General features: G+C 42.7%; 1 protein-coding gene across 3 annotated transcripts in view; it reads left to right on the top strand.

Moving 5' to 3' along the window:
- The window catches only part of cdkal1 (CDK5 regulatory subunit associated protein 1 like 1), a 553618-nt gene that overhangs the window by 40938 nt on the left and 495429 nt on the right, over positions 1-17251 (top strand). The window lies entirely within an intron of this gene.

Raw genomic sequence — 17251 nt, 5'->3', positions numbered from 1 at the left:
TATCATTAAGGATACGTGTCACCCTGACCATTTCCTTTTCTCTACCTTCTTGGAAAAGATGCAGGAGCTTGAAAGCTCAGTTATCCAGACTTAAGAACAGCCCCCACGACCGAATGCGGACTAGCTAAGATGGAGCATCTTGGTCAGCATGGATGAGGTGGGCTGAAGGGCCTATTTACGTGCTGTATGACTCTCGTGTGAACGGGTAATCGATGGTCGATGTGGAATCGGTGGGTTGAAAGGATGTTCAATGCTGCATCTATAAATTAAAAAACAATTTAAACTCTCAGACTCTTGAATAAGTTACCTCTTTCTTTCACACCCCATTCCTGGAGGTGCTGCCATATACTCTAGCTTTTAACCCTATTTCATTTAGTTATTACATTATTGTACTTTTGCATTATGGAATTTTTTGCAGTGTAATCTTGCACCAATCTGATGTTTGTCGTTGTTTTTATTATTTCATTGATCGTTGCTGTGTATTTACTGTTTAATCTGTGAGCTTCATGTGAACAAAGAATTTGATTGCACCCTGGTATACAGTATATGGCAATAAACTAATCTGATCTGATCTCACCTGAGATGTCTTAAGAACAAGCGACAAGATCGATGAGGGTAGGCAGTGGATATGCATTTGATAAAGTCACCCATGGCTGGCTGATCCAGAAGATTAAGATGCACTTGATTCACAGTGACTTTAGTCGTTTGGATTCAGAACTGGACTGCTGATAGACAACAAAGGATTGTGGTGGAAGAGTGTTATTCTAGCTGGAGGTTTATGAACAGTGGAGTTCCACAGGGATCCGTGCTTTGTTTGTGATGTGTGTGCATGTAGATAGATTGGTTAGTAAGTTTGTAGATTTTAGAGATACAACGCGGAAACAGGCTCTTCGGCCCACTGAGTTCGTGCCGACCAGCGATCACCCGGTACACTCGCACTATCCTACACACTATGGACAATTTACAATTTTACCAAAGCCAATTAGCCTACAAACCTGTACGTCTTTGGAGTAAGGGAAGAAACCGGAGCACCCCGGAGGAAACCCACGCAGTCACAGGGAGAATATACAAACTCCGTACAAATAGCACCCATAGTTAGGATCAAATCTGGGACTCTGGCGCTGAAAGGAAGCTACTCTACCACTACATGCCCCTGCGCAGCCTTAAATTGTCCCCTAGATTGTTGGAGTCGCGGACTGCGACGAAGGTTGTCAAAGTATGCAGTGGGATATAGATCAGCTATAGAACTGGGTGAAGAAATGACAGGGGGAATATATATAGATAATTGCAAGAACCTCAACTGCAATGATGTACAGAGGGATCTTGGGGTCCAAATCCATAGCACCCATGAATACGGCAACACATTAGGGTGGTAAAGACGACATTATGGTATGTTTACCTTCATTCATTGGAGCTTTGAGTAAAGAAGCAGAAAGTCAGGATGCAACTTCATAAGACTTTGATTAGGCTGCATTTGCATTATTGAATGCAGTTCTGGTTGCTCCATTACGGGAAGAATGTGTAGGCTTTGGAGAGCGTTCAGAAGCAGTTTACCAAAATGCTGCCTGGATTCGGGGATATTAGCTGCAAGGAGAGTTTCGACAGACTTGAATCGTTTTCTCTGGAGCGTTGGAGGTTGAGAAGAGACTTGTGGGGCCTTCACGCCCACGTTGGTTTTGTTTAAGCCTGTCTGTCACCTTCTCACGAGAAGGTCCAGCCACGAGAGCTCAATAACAACTCCAAGCACAGACGCACTAATTGGCCTTATCTACACACTGGTTATGATCGGTGAAAATGTATGTAAAAGGAATAAACGAGACACGTGGTGTCTAGCTCAGCTAAGTGTCGGTTGTTCTTTGCTTTCTGTCGTGGGATTCAGTAGATCCTACAGACCTAATGGAATTATTTAAAGTTACGAGAAGCATATATAGGATATACAGGATATATAGTGTGTAGCATATACAGGATATATAGTCAGAATCATTTTCCCCGGGTAGAAATGTCAAAGGCTAGAGGCATAGGTTTAAGGTGAGAAGTGAGGATCATTGTTTAAAGAAGTGTGAGGCCATTTTTTTTTAATATAGAGAGTGGTGGGTGCTTGGAACTTGCTGCCAGGGGTGTTGGTGGAGGAGGCGGATACATCAGTAGCATTTAAGGGGCTTTTAGATAGGTACATGGATGTGCAGGGATATGGATTATGTGCAGGCTGATGATATTAGTTTGTCTTGGCGTCACGTTCGGTACAGACACTGTGGGCCGATGGGCCTATTCCTGTGCTGTGCTGTTCTGTGTTCCAATATGCATATAAATTAAGTAGCTGGTATCATGGTAATAGAGTCAGAGAGTGATACAGCATGGAAACAAGCCCTTCGGCCCAACTTGCTCACACTGGCCAACATGTCCCATCTACATTAGTCTCACTAGTCTCACCTAATATATGATACGATAAAACTTTATTTATCCCAGGAGGGAAATTGGTCTGCCATCAATCATTGCATTAACTGCTGCAGTCGGCAGTCTGAGTGGCTCTAGAAAATGTCATAAGGTCATAAGTGCTGGATTAGAATTGCGCCAAGTATACTCCGCCATTCAATCATGGCTGATCTATTTCTCCCTCCTAACCCCATTCTCCTGTCTTCTCCCCATAACCTCTAATACCTGCACTAATCAAAAATCTATCTATCTCTGCCTTAAAAATATCCACTGACGGCCTCCACAGCCTTCTGTGGCAAAGAATTCCACAGATTCATTACCCTCTGACTAAAGAAATGTCTCCTTATCTCCTTCTTAAAAGAACATCCTTTAATTCTGAGGCTATGTATGACCTTTAGTCCTAGGCTCTCCCACTAGTGGAAACATCCTACCTCTCTGCATCCACTCTAAGCCTTTCACAGAAAAAGCTTAGTTTAGAGATACAGCGTAGAAACAGGTCCTTCGGTCCACCGAGTCCACGCCTACCATCACCCTGTGCACTAGCACTATTCTACACACGAGGAGCAATTTTCAAATTTACCAAAGTCAATTAACCTACAAACCTGTACGTCTTTGGGGTGAGGGATAAAACCGAAGCACCCGGAGGAAACCCACGCGGTCACGGGGAAAATGTACAAACTCTGTACAGACAGTAGCCGAAGTCAGGATCGAACCCGGATCTCTGGCGCTGTAAGGCATCAATGCTATCACTGCGCCACAGTGCCACCCACATTACAGAAATTAGCGTTGTGGACGATTTTGTACGAACGGATCCCCTTCGCAATGTTTGGGCCACCTGTAATTGAAATATCTGTTTGAAATGATTTAAAGATAAACTGTGTAATGGTTATCTGAGTTAAATTTTATATTTTTTATTGTTCAATAACTAGGTGAAGTGTTCAGTAATAACTTGAAATAATTGTGTCGTTGACATTGAATTTTCTATATTGGCACTATATCATGACTTGATCCTCCCAATGTTTTAAATATAAAAGAAGGTGTGTACTCACAATGGCATTATTTTCCTTGGAATTTATTAGATTTGCATACAATACATAACACAGAAGTGAATCAATTACCTCTACTAGTACATTCCGGATTGTTTTTCAAAATCAGTCTGAAGAAGGGTCTCGACCAGAAACGTCACCCATTCCTTCTATCCAGAGATGCTACCTGTCCCGCTGAGTTACTCCAGCATTTTGTGTCTCCCTTTGTTTTTCAAAATGCTTTACAGCTGTTCAATTACTTTCAAAAAGGCAGTCACTAATATGTGGAAAAGACATCAGTTTGTACACAGCAGTAAACAGGGATGAGAGACCATGAAGGGCCTGTTCCTGTGTTGTATTGTTTTATGATTTATGACTATTGCAACATTGAAGAAACATTTAGACAGGTACATGGATAGGACAGGTTTAGAGGGATATGGGCCAAAGATAGGCAGGTGGGACTAGTTTAGGTGGGGCATGTTGGTCGGTGTGGATAAGTTGAGCCGGAGGGCCTGTTTCCACACTCTATGACTCTATGACTCCTTACTGCCAGGTCCCGAAGAAGGGATGGGATTCATAATAGATCTCCTCTGTTCCACTTTAAATATTTCTCAAAAATCTTTGTTTATCTGGGAATGAAGATTTTACCTAGTTTCAATGTCTCATCCGAAAGGCACCATCTCCTGTAACACGTCAATCTTTCAAAACTTAGTTCAAATGTTAGTCTGTAATCTCAAGTCGTAAGAATGTAATAACAAGGAGATGTTTGCAGCCTGATCAGAAGTGTCTTCAAGTTCAAGTGAGTTTATTGTCATGTGTCCCTGAATGAAATTCTTGCTTTGCTTCAGCACACAGAACATAGTAGGCATTTAATAAAGTAATCACATTTCACTGTCAATCTATGCTGTATTAAAACGCAAAAGGTTTGAATAAAATGGCATAAATAAATGGATAATGGGGTTGGGATAAAGATGAGAATGAGGTGATGATCATAGTGCTATATAACGGGAAACAGGGCCTACAGGCCACCCAGACCACAAACGACCATCAAATGCCCATTTGTGCTAATTTTCCCAGGTGCCACTTTTGTTTCCCCCCAATTCCTATCAACTGCCCCCGATTCTCTAACTCACCTGCACTCTGGGGGAAGCTTACAGTGCTAAATCAACCAACCATCTTGCACATTTTTCGGATGTGGGAGGAAATCCACAACGTTATAGGGAGAACACACAAACTCCACACAGATATGACGGTGGCGCAGTGGTAGAGTTGCTGCCTTGCAGCGCCAGAGACCCATCCCGACTACGGGTGCTGTCTGTAAGGAGTCTGTACGTTCCCCTTCCGTTTCCTTCCACACTACAAAGACGTACAGGTTTGTAGGTTAATAAGAAGTAGGTTAATAAAAATAATAAGGGGTAAGCCATTTAGAACGGAGATGAGGAAACACTTTTTCCACACAGAGAGTTGTGAGTGTGGAATTCTCTGCCTCAGAGGGCGGTGGATGCCGGTTCTCTGGATACTTTCAAGAGAGAGCTAGCTAGGGCCCTTAAAGGCAGGGGATATGGGGAGAAGGCAGGAACGGGGTACTGATTGTGGATGATCAGCCATGATCACATGATCACATTGATCACATGATCACATTGGCTGGCTCAAAGGGGCGAATGGCCTACTCATGCACCTATTGTCTATTGTCTATTAATTGGCTTGGTATAAGTGTAAATTGTCCCTAGCGTGTGTAGAATAGTGTGAATGTGCGGGGATCGCTGGTCGGTGTGGACATGGTGAGCCGAAGGGCCTGTTTCCGCGCTGTATCTCTTTAAAAAAAAAAAAAGTCAGGATGGAAACCGGGTCACCAATGCTACAATGCAGGGCTCTACAATCTGCTCCACTGTGCTACCCTCAACACTTGAATACTTTCTGAATTATTATTTTTCGAGCAATTTTATTTATGTCTCAATTCTTTTTATATCTTATTTTGCACAATCATATTGATTACTGCAGCTAGTTATTCTGGATATGTAATTACCAAAGGCAAAAGCATATATTTTTAAAAATAGTTTAGACTTTTCAATATAATTATTTGGCCAATTTTTGTTTGTTCAGAATTTATCTTCTGGTTTCAGACATTTCCCACATAAGAGTGATGTTAAAATTATGGATGAATACACTTTCTTGCATTCTATTTACTTATTTTGTTATAGGAAAATATGTGGATGGGAATCACACATTTCAACTGCAGAAAAGATTTGAAATATTCTTCAAAGATCTGAAATATTCTTCATTGCTTCTGGAAAATCTAACTTGGTGTTTTGATGTTGTGCTAATCAGCCCACAGTTTGGGGAAAGTGACATCCAGATACTTGGAGTCATTGCGTCATACAGTGTTGAAACAGGCCCTCGTGTCCCACTTACCCAATCCAACTAACATGCTCCATCTACACTAGTCACACCTGCCTGCGTTTGGCCCATATCCCCCTAAACCTATCCTATCCACGTACCCGTCTAAATATTTCTTGTAGATTGTGACTCAACTACCTCCTCCGGCAGCTCGTTCCATATACCTACCAACCTTTGTGTAAAAAAGCTGCTGCTCAGGTTCCTATTAAAACTTTCCTTCCTCACCTTAAACTTATGTCCTCTGGTTCTCAATTCCTCTACCCTGGGTAAAAGTTCTCTTTCCAGATAACTTTGTTCCTGACTTGACAATCTGTAGGTCTAAAGGTTCCGGTTAAAAGGAGCCCGATTAAATGTGTTGTTTCATGGTATGTAATTCTAAACTGTCTTTTAAAGTAGTTGATTTGTCACATGTTGTTGTGAGAGCACCTACTGTGCTTGAGAGTTAATGACCAATATATTTAAAGCCAACTGCAATAAACTGCAAAAAACAAGCTTGCTTTGATTAAACATGTAAAGTGCTGGAGTAGCTCAGCATGTCAGGCAGCATCTCTGGAAAATGTGGAGATGTGACATTTTAGGTCAGTACCTTTCTTCAGTCTGAAGAATCGACCGATCCAAAATCTCATCTGTCCATTCCCTCAACAGATGCTGCCTGACCCTCCAAGTTACTGCAGAACTTTGTGTTTTACTCGAAATTCCTTCATGTGTAGTTCCTGTGTCTCCAAGGTTGATTTGATTTTTTAATTACTGCTGCAAAATCTTAATAATTCGTTGTCAAGTTGACCTTGCTAATCACATATATTTCATTACTGTTAAAATTCCAGCAGTTCATTTAATTCCAGCAGTTCGTATATGGCTCACAAATATATGGCTGCACGGTGGTGCAGCGGTAAGGTTTCTGCCTTACAGCGCCATAGACCCGGGTTCGATCCTGACTACGGTTGCTAGTTTGTACAGAGTTTGTACGTTCTCCCTGTGACCTGTGCGGGTTTCCTCCAGGATTTCCGGTTTCCTCCCACACTCCAAAGACGTACAGGTAGGTTAATTGGCTTGGGATGATTGTAAACTGTCTCTAGTGTGTGTAAGGTAGCGTTAGTGTGCGGTGATCGCTGGTTGGCTGGACTTCGTGGGCCGAAGGGCCTGATTCCAGGAATCCTGGGCAATGTCTATACTTCAACATTTATAAACAGCTTTAGACTTTGGAGATACAACGCAGAAACAGACCCTTAGGCCCACCGAGTCTGCACCGACCAACGATTACCCCGTACACTAGCACTACCTTACGCGCTAGGGACAATTCACAGTTTTTACCAATGCCAATTAACCTACAAATCTGGAGAAAACCCACGCAGTCATAGAGAGAACGTACTAACTCCATACAGACAGCACCTGTGGTCACAATCAAACCCGGGTCTCTGGCGCTGTAAAGCAGCAACTCTACCGCTGTGCCATCGTGACCCTAATCGGATTATCCAGTGGTTGCCTAAGTATAAAATTGGCAGATTCTGCACTCTAACAGTAACTGCATGGCAGAAGTTGTATGTTGTCTGGAAAGAACTTTGGAATATTTTGATAGGGAGGTGAAAGCCATTTGAAATTCACAAGTCTTCATTTTAGTTTTATCTTTTAATGTATAAGGATGTGCAGGTTTTGGACAACTAAATCACTTATAGGTTGTAATTACAAATTGAGATCTACAGCTTTATTTCGATATCACAGTTGAATTTTTGACCAACGCCTTGAACTTCCAACATCCAGGCAGCATCTCTGGAGGGCATGGATAGGTGTCGTTTCGGGTCAGGACCCTGCTCCAGTCTGACATGTCATCTATTCACATCCTCCAGAGTTGCTGCTTGAATTGCTGAGTTCCTCCAGCAGTTTGTATTCCAGCAAGATTCCAGCATCAACAGTTCCTTCTGTCTTCATTGAACAGGAAATGTATTATATTGAATTGGAAAAAGCATGTGTGAATAGCTGCCGTGTGGAATGTTTGCCAACTGGATACTAGGTTGGGAAGAAATGGGGGGAAACTATTCCATCCAGTTTTTCATTGTGGTCTCAGCAACACTGATTTCCCTTTCCCCTGACTCAGTCTGAAGAAGGGTCTCGACCCGATATGTTACCTGTTCCTTTTCTCCAGAGATGCTGCTTGACCTGCTGAGTTACTCCGGCTTTTTGCATCTATGATTTGTATTTGTGTAGGAAAGAACTGCAGATGCTGGTTTAAACCAAAAATAGATGCAAGAAACTGGAGTAAAAGAAGGGTTTTGACGCGAATAACGTCACCTATTCCTTTTCTTCAGAGATGCTGCCTGACCCTGCTGAGTTACTCCAGCATTTTGCATCTATCACTGATTTGTATTTGTCATGTTCTGATTTTATTTTGGATTATCAGCACTTTATTTTCTGTTTTATCTCTTCAGAATAGATGGGTCTATTTTTCTGCCTTGTTCCTTCAGCTTTATTCAGGAGAAACCTGTCAGTGAGCCCTTATTTACATCTATTTGCACAAGAACCCCATTAGAAAGGTGTTGACAAAAAGCCATCTGCTGTGTAGCCACAATGTTTGCAGAGATAAGGGTTCCTGCAGCAAAAGCACACAGACTTCAGGAAAAATCACGAAACAGGCCCTTGCCAACGGCCATGCGTAATGACTTAATTAAAAATTACCTTCAACAGTTAAAAACAAAGGCATTGCACAGACAGCTGCTTCATGTATAGCCTTTGAGGTATTTTTTGGGGAACCTTAATAATCATAATCCATCTGTTTAAATGTCATATAAAGCTGAAGTGTCACAGGTTGAAACTTGATTTTTATGTAATGGTTGTGTAGGATGGTTTCAAAATGTTTTTCAATGTATATTGTTTATGCTTTTATCACAAATTAGAAATCTTTGAGTTGTTTTACTTCTCAACAGCGACTTAACAGGTAGTCAGTCTGTCAAGCAAAACAGGTTGATTGGTGGAAATAAATGTAAGATTTTGATGTTCATAAGTGATAGGAGCAGAATTAGGCCATTCAGCCCATCAAGGTTGATTTTAAAATTACCACACCAGCACGTTTGCTACATAATCCCTGCACCGTTTTAATGAGGGAGCCAAGGAAGATTTGCAGAGTATTTGTGAATAAAGGAGCGAATGACTTGTTGAAAGAGTTCTTTTGAAAGCTTGTCAGATTAGGAACATGATCTTTAATTGTAGTGTCAGAAAAACAGAGAACATTGTCAGTTGAATAGGTCAGAATATATGAATATAGAATCCCACAAGTCATGTAATTTTATAATTTAATTGTCGCTGCAAATATATCCTATGGTTACCAAGCCAATTTGACAAGTTACAGATTAATTAGATTTTTCAGATTTATGTAAACTGAGTCTGATACCTTTTCACCATCACCTTTTCCAATTTTTGGATTTATCATGTGCACGCTTAATTCAAATTTCAAACCTGATATTGGTATTTAATTACTATTGTCATGTGTACCGAGATAGAGTGAAAAACGTTTGTTTTGTGTGCTATCCGGACAAATCAATCAAGGCGCATGTACATCAGATAGTATAAAAGAATAAATATACAGTGCAGAATAGTTTTACAGATGCAGAGAAAGTTCAGATCCAAAAAGTGCAAGGTAGATTGGAAGATCGGGAATTCATTCTGCAGTTCCTTGTGGCCCCGCTGTTCCAAAGAAGCTCAGTGCAAGCTCGAGGAGCAGCACCTCATCTTCTGACACATTGCAACTGTTTAGATAATTAACTATCCTAAAACACATCAACTGAAGGTAAATATGATCTTGTGTAGGAAGGAACTGCAGATGCTGGTTTACACCGAAGATAGATCAAAGGGGACGATGCTCAAGGAAATTTTTCATGGCACATTGTTAGTTGAGGGAAAATCACATGTTGCTGTGATAGCAAGTCTGGGTTAAAATGTGTTCGTAGAGCTGGAGAGCAGGAGCAATCACAGAGGGGGAGCAGCGAGAGATGAGGAGAACCGTCAAAGTAGGCATATCTTGAGGATATTTTGCAGTGGAGCAGATGAAATGTGTAGAAGGGAACTGCAGATGCTGATTTACACTGAAGATAGACACAAATGCTGGAGTAACTCAGCAGGACAGGCAGCATCTCTGGAGAGAAGGAATGGGTGACATTTCGGGTCGAAATCCTTCTTCAGACCGAGAGTCAGGGGAGAAGGAGACAGAAAGAAATGGTGTAAGGTGTTAAAATACAGATCTAAATATGATCTGGCTTATTTCATTTATTCTTTACTCTTAAGTTGCCCTGCAAAGGTTGCCATTTTTAATCATTTGGTTATGAGGCATTTTATTTCTAGATTTACAACAGGACAAAAAAAAAAACCTTTGTTTATTATTTTAAATGGATGTGACTATGATTACTGATGTATCCAAATATCATTTAGTTGAATTTGATTTACTTAAAACTGCTGAGCAGAAAATATTTAGGAGTGCTCCTAAACTATTTTCTTTCCACATCAGATCAGATCTGTTTTGTTAACAGAATCGTTTTACCTGGATTAACATGGTAACATTTTTCCTTAGAATTCCTGTGAATTCTATTCAAAGTATTTATTTCACTTTTGATAGTTGTGTTTAACTTCAACTCATGTTGGATTAGAACTGAAATGCCATGAACACTGTTTTTATTGGATCGGGGTTTTCACATAATGAATGAATTAATACTATATTATCACATGTGACAAGTCACAGTGAGATTCTTTGTTTTGCAAGGTATGCAAAGCATCGCCACATAAAGGGCAGTGACAAAGTTACAAAGTATCCCACGCCAGGTCCTCCTTTGTTCTCCCCCCTCAACCTCCCGCTCAGGGCAGACCCACTACACCAGGTCCTCCTTTGTTCCCCCTCCCCCCTCGCAGTGGTCCCCCCACAATGGGTCCTCCTTTGTTCTCTCCCCCCCCCCTCTCACAGTGGTCCCCCTTTGTTCTTGAGGACTAAAGGGCCTGACCCACGAGCATGCGACTCCATGCGGCAAGCGCGACCTAAACGACTCCATGCGGCAAGCGCGACCAAACCAGAAGCGGGGGCCGCGCGGAGGTCGAGTGAGTGACATGAAGTGCGAGCGAAGTCCGCGGGAAGTTCGCGCGTGACATACGGTGTTGAGACGGCTGCGGACCGGCAGGCCGTTGCCGCGCGGAGTTTTTGAACACGGTCAGTTTTTCGGAGCCCAGCGCGATGTCGGGACCAGCTCTGCACAACTCCATACGGCTCCGGCGATCGAAGTGGGACCGGCCACGTGAGGCCATACGGCTCAAGCGATCACGTTAGGTAGCGTTTGCCGCATGGAGTCGCTTAGGTCGCGCTTGCTGCATGGAGTCGCATGCTCGTGGGACAGGCCCTTTTCTATTAGATTGTGAGGACTAATTCACTTCTGGTCTGTTGGCAGGGCATTGATTTCTCACACGGCAACTTGTACTGAAGACGTACTGTTGTGCCATTTGAAACATTTACAACAATGCAGTCCATTTTTCAGAGCCTGGATAATACATTGCATAAAACTAATTTAATTGATATTGACTACCTCGTTTTGGCAAACATAGGAAGGCATCGATATCAAGAAGGTACTAACCCGGTTGTGATTAATCTACAACCAGGAACCACAGCCTCAGAATAAAAGGACATACCTTTAGAAAGGAGATGAGAAAGAATTTATTTAGTCGAAGGGTGGTGAATCTATGGAATTCATTGCCACAGATGGTTGTAGAGGCCAAGTAATTGGGTATTTTTAAGGCGCAGATTGATCGATTATTGATTAGAGTTATAGTAGGAATAAAGTCATTAGTATGGGTGTCAGGGGTTATGGGGAGAAGGCAGCAGAATGGGGTTGAGAGGGCAAGATAGATCAGGCATGATTGAATGGCGGAGTAGACTTGAGGGGCCGAATGTCCTGATTCAGCTCCTAGAATTTATGAAAATTTCTTCATGGTCTTTTCTGTAAGAACAGCTTTACCAGAATGCAGACTGGATCAGAAGTTATTTGCTCCAAGGAGCGGTTGGACAATCTTTGGATTGTTTTCTCTGGAGCATCGGAGGCTGAAGGGAGACCTGATGGAAGTATCTCAAGTTATGAGAGGCATCGATAAGGTAGACGACGGTCAGATCTTTTTCCCAGAGTGGAAATGTCAAGCAGAGGACATGGCTTTAAGGTAAAAGCGGCAAAGTTTAAAGAGGATACGTGAGGCGGGTTTTTTTTTTACTCAGAGGGTGATGAGTGCCTGGAACGAACTGCCAGGAGTGGTAGTTAAGGCAGATAGGATAGTTGCATTTAAGAGACTTTTGGATACGGACATGAATATGCAGGGACTGGAGGAATATGGATCACGTGCAAGCAGAGCAATTTTAATTTAACATGGCATCTCGCTCGGCAAAAACATCGTGGGCCGAAGAGCCTCTTCCTGTGCTGTATTATTTTATGTAAGTTTCTGGGCAGTGGGCAGGTGCTATAGACCTGCACGGGAAGGTAGAAGCTCCCGCCCCCACGAGTCTCGGGCAGATGGGGATCGTCAGCCTGGGAAGGCAGTCCATCTAGGAGAGGGAAAACTCTGATTTAAAACCTCCACGGCCTTGTGGCCATATCCAGTCATGGAAAAGGCTCCAGGAGTAAACCTCAAGAAAACCCGGAGTCGGAGCCCCTCAGGCAGTTTGTCGTTGTCTACAAACTCGCTCTGGCAGTTCCTGCGACGGCGCTGGTGCCAAACTGTAACGGCCCTGCTGTTCCTTTGGATCGATCAGCGATGTGGAGAGGGGGGACGTGCTGCATGGGCACCAGCCTGTCCTCCATATGACATCGCCCAGGCTTGCATCCCACCATGGCCTACTAAGTTAGAAAGTTGGGGAAATATAGGGAATATTTCTACAGTGATGTCGAGATCAAAGCCTCCTCGAATATTGTGCTATTAACATTGACAACTATATATGTTCTATTCCCAAAGAGATTGAAGAAGGTACATTATTAACATAATTGGACCAACGTATATTTGAACTTGCTGGGTATTTCTTACTTAGAGCTGGAAAGATCTGGGAATAGTGTATTTCTATAAGATTTGAAAGAATATGACTTCAAAAACTGATGTAAGAAACTGATTGAGCAAATATAGAAAGAACAGTGGAGCAGAAGAAAAGACTCTTTGGCCCACAATGTCCGGACTGGATATGATAGGTTTTTCTAGCTGCATGAGACCAGTATCCCTCAATTCCCTACATATCCATGTGTCTTATCGAAAAGCCTCTTAAATGCCACTATTTAACGTACTATCCAGTCTGTCCACACCACCACCCGGTGGCACGGTGGCACAGCAGTATAGTCACTGCCTTACAGCACCAGAGACCCGCGTTCGATCCTGACTACGGGTGCTATCTATATGGAATTTGTATGTTCCAATTGTGACCTGCTTGGGTTTTCTCCATGTGCTCCAGTTTCTTCCCACATTCCAAGGACGTACAGGTTTGTCGGTTAATTGGCTTCGGTAAAATTGTAAGTTGTCCCAGGTGTGGGGATTGCTGGTCAGCGCAGACTCGTTGGGCCAAAGGGCCTGTTTCCATGTTGAATCTCTCAACTAAACTACCCCTAGCAGCGTGGTCCAGGCACCCTCCACCTTCCTCTGTAAAAAATAATGTGCACCACACATCTCCCTTCTCCCTTAAAGCTATACCTCTAGTCTTTGACATTTCCGGCCTTTGAAAAGATTCTAACTATGCTTATAATTTATCAACTTGTGTCAGGACTCCCCTCAGCCGTCGAAGTTTCAGTTAAAAATAGCTCATGGTTGCCCAACCATTCCTGATAGCTAATACCTTCAAATCCAGGCAACCAAACAGGTATTGACAATGCCGTGCACACCAAACAACTATAAATTTTCAGTAGATCAGTAACTTTTAAAGATCAAAACAAATATGCTGAATGTGCATGTTTGAGTGTGAAAGTCAACATTACACCATAAAAGTAAATATAATGACCAATAAAACACATGGGCTGTTGAAGGAATAAACATTTACATTTATATTACACTTTTTGAAGCTCGGAATGTCTCAAACACGGTAAACAATTTATGAAGAGATGGCAACACAGATGTGGTAAGACCACATCTGGAGTATTGTGTACAGTTTTGGCCTCCTAATTTGAGAAAGGACTACCTTGTGATTGAGGCAGTGCAGCGTAGGTTCACGGGATTGATCCCAGGGATGGCGGGACTGTCATATGAGGAAAGATTGAAAAGACTAGGCTTGTATTCACTGGAGTTTAGAAGGATGAGGAGGGATCTTATAGAAACATATAAAATTATAAAAGGACTGGACAAGCTAGATGCAGGAAACATTTTCTAAAATGTTGGGCGAGTCCAGAACCAGGGGGCACAGTCTTAGAATAAAGGGGAGGCCATTTAAGACTCAGGTGAGAAAAAACTTTTCACCCAGAGAGTTGTGAATTCGTGGAATTCCATGCCACAGAGGGCAGTGGAGGCCAAATCACTGGAAGGATTTAAGAGAGAGGTAGATAGAGCTCTAGGGGCTGGTGGAATCAAGGGATATGGGGAGAAGGCAGGCACGGGTTATTGATTGGGGACGATCAGCCATGATCACAATGAATGGCGGTGCTGACTCGAAGGGCCGAATCGCCTCCTCCTGCACCTATTTTCTATGACTCTATGACTATGATAGTCATAGAGTCATAGTGTGGAAACAGGCCCTTTGGTCCAACTTGTCCACACCGGCAATGTCCCAGCTACACTAGTCCCACCTGCCCGCACTTGGTCCATATCCTTCCAAACCTGTCCTATCCATGTACCTGTCTGATAGCCTTGTCCCACGGTACGAGTTCATTCCAAGAGCTCTCCCGAGTTAAAAAAAAATCAAACTCATGGTAAGCACGGAGAATGAATGTAGCAGGTACGTTGGAGCTCGGGGACATCTCTTAGCGGCTCGTAACGTTAACGGCAGGTACTCAGGAAGACTTGCTAACGGTAGGTAAGCACGGGAAGGACGGGAACGGGACGGGAGATGAACATATGGAGGAGAGATAAGGAGCAGGGTGACTGGTGACTGGTGGTGTGAGATGGAGGAAAGTGTGCGCACTGGGGTGGGATTGTAGCGGAAGAGGGTGGTGGGGGGGACGGGGGATGATGTCGGGAGTGGGTAATGCTTGAAATTGGTGTGTTCACTGTTCATACCCTTGGACTGTAAGCTACCTGGTCGGAATATGAAATGCTGTTCTTCCAATTTTGTTCTTCCAATTTGCAAGGCCCAGGACAGAAAGGGCGACATAGGAATGAGTCTTAGAGTAATACAGCATGGAAACAGGCCCTTCGGCCGAACATGCTCATGCCAAGCACATGCCCGATCTTCACTAGTCCCACCTGCCTGCGCTTGTCATCTGTTCAATCATTGTCTGTTCATTCCCTCCACAGATGCTGCCGGATCCGCTGAGTCTCTCCAGCACTTTGCTTTTTACTGTAAAATTTGATTTAATTTCTATTCATCGGTTTCTACAGAGTCCAGTTCCCAAATATTCAGTATGCTGTTTCTTTTCAATATCTGCTCCCAACATTAATTTATACTATGGGTCTTGTTCAGATTTGTGACATTATTTTTGTTTCAGAATTTTTTTTTCTCTCTCAACCTTACATTTAAATAAACATTTCACGATAAAACCATGATTTATAAATGTTGGCATACAGTCATTTTGCAGAAATGTTTTAACTTTTAAGTCCCAATACTGTTTTTTATAGATTTTCAGGCTATAACCAGGAGGCTTGGTTATTTCCTGTCATAGACCGTGTTTGCGCTCGCCATAGTTGGTCTGGGCTAATGGCCAGTCTCCCACTGTTTGCCACAGTTCACTTGCAGTAGGTGAAGCAAATAAAAAGAGGCCAAACAGCTTTCAATTCAGGTATCCAACTGTTCGGTTCATAAAGCTGCCCATTGTAGTATAGTTGTTATTGCGCATAGAAGCTTGTTATGCTATTTTATTGAATTATTGTAAGTCATTTGCGTCTTATAATATATCGCACAAGGTACGATCCAAGTATGTTCTTACTTTGAAGATAGACACAAAAATGGCGGAGTAACTCGGCGGGACAGGCAGCATCTCTGGAGAGGAATAGGTGAGGTTTTGGGTCGAGACCCATCTTCAGACTGAAAGTCAGAGAGGGGAGCTAGAGATATGGAAGGGTACAAAGAGTATGTAAGGCGTGAAAAGGACAGATCAAAGCAGACAATGATCAAGGAAATGGACATTTTGGGGAAGGTGACAATGAGACATCCAAACAGTAAAATTAATCAGGACAGCGGAACTAGGGCGGGGGAAGGATGGAGAGAGAGAGGGAAAGCAAGGGTTACTTGAAGTTAGAGAAATTAATATTCGTACCACTGGGAAAGCTGTTCTTTGTCATTTTGTGTTTGAGTTTAGTTTATTGTCACGTGTACCGAGGTACAATAAAAAAGTTTTGTTGTCTGCTAACCAGTCAGCGGAAGGACAATACATGAAAACAATAGAACCTTCCATAGAGTACAGATACATGCTGGGAGGGGATTAATGTGAATAATGTGTAGTGCAAGATAAAGCCAGTAAAGTCCAATCAAAGATAGTTCAAGAGTCTCCAATGAGATAGATAGTAGTTTTTGATGTATTTCTGCGACTGGTGCCATTGCTCAAGAATGAAACGTACTTCCGGACTCACTGCATGTAAACCTGTTCTTGAAAGCAGCTTAGGACAGATTTTAGAGTGTCCTTTAATCATTTCCACAATATGAGGCTTTTTGCATTATAACAGGGCCTATTCCTCTATTCTGTAAATGTTAGCATCGGTTGATACACACTTACACTGATGTCTCTTGGTTTAATAACCAGTTTATGCACTTTTGCACAAGGTTTTTATTGCACCTGTACCTCACCTTGTGCATATGACAATAAACTTAAATTAGAGTCATACACCGTGGAAACAGGCCCCACGGCCCAACCTGCCCATGCTGACCAACATGCCCCACCAGTCCACCTGCCTTCTTTTGGCTCATATCCCTCTAAACCTATCCCATCCATGTACTTGTCTAAACGTTGCGATAGTACCTGCCTCAACTACCTCCTCCGGCAGCTTGTTCCATACATCCACCACCCTTTGTGTAACAAAGTTACCCCTTAGGTTCCCATTAAATCTTCCCCCCCTCACCTTAAACCTATGTCCTCAGGTTCTCGATTCCCCTACTCTGTGCGTTTACAAGATCTATTCATCTCATGACTTTGTACACATCGTTTAGATCACCCCTCATCCTTCTGCGCTCCAAGGAATAACTTGATGATGCACAGTTTCTTGGAATTGATTTAAAACTGTCTTGTTGCATTTCTTCCAAGGACATTATGTCAGAGAGGAAACAA

This window comes from Amblyraja radiata, chromosome 2, assembly GCF_010909765.2.
Source record: "Amblyraja radiata isolate CabotCenter1 chromosome 2, sAmbRad1.1.pri, whole genome shotgun sequence".
Classification (NCBI taxonomy): domain Eukaryota; kingdom Metazoa; phylum Chordata; class Chondrichthyes; order Rajiformes; family Rajidae; genus Amblyraja; species Amblyraja radiata.
The sequence above is the reverse complement of the archived record's forward strand: the minus strand, read 5'-3'. Positions and strand labels throughout refer to the sequence as shown.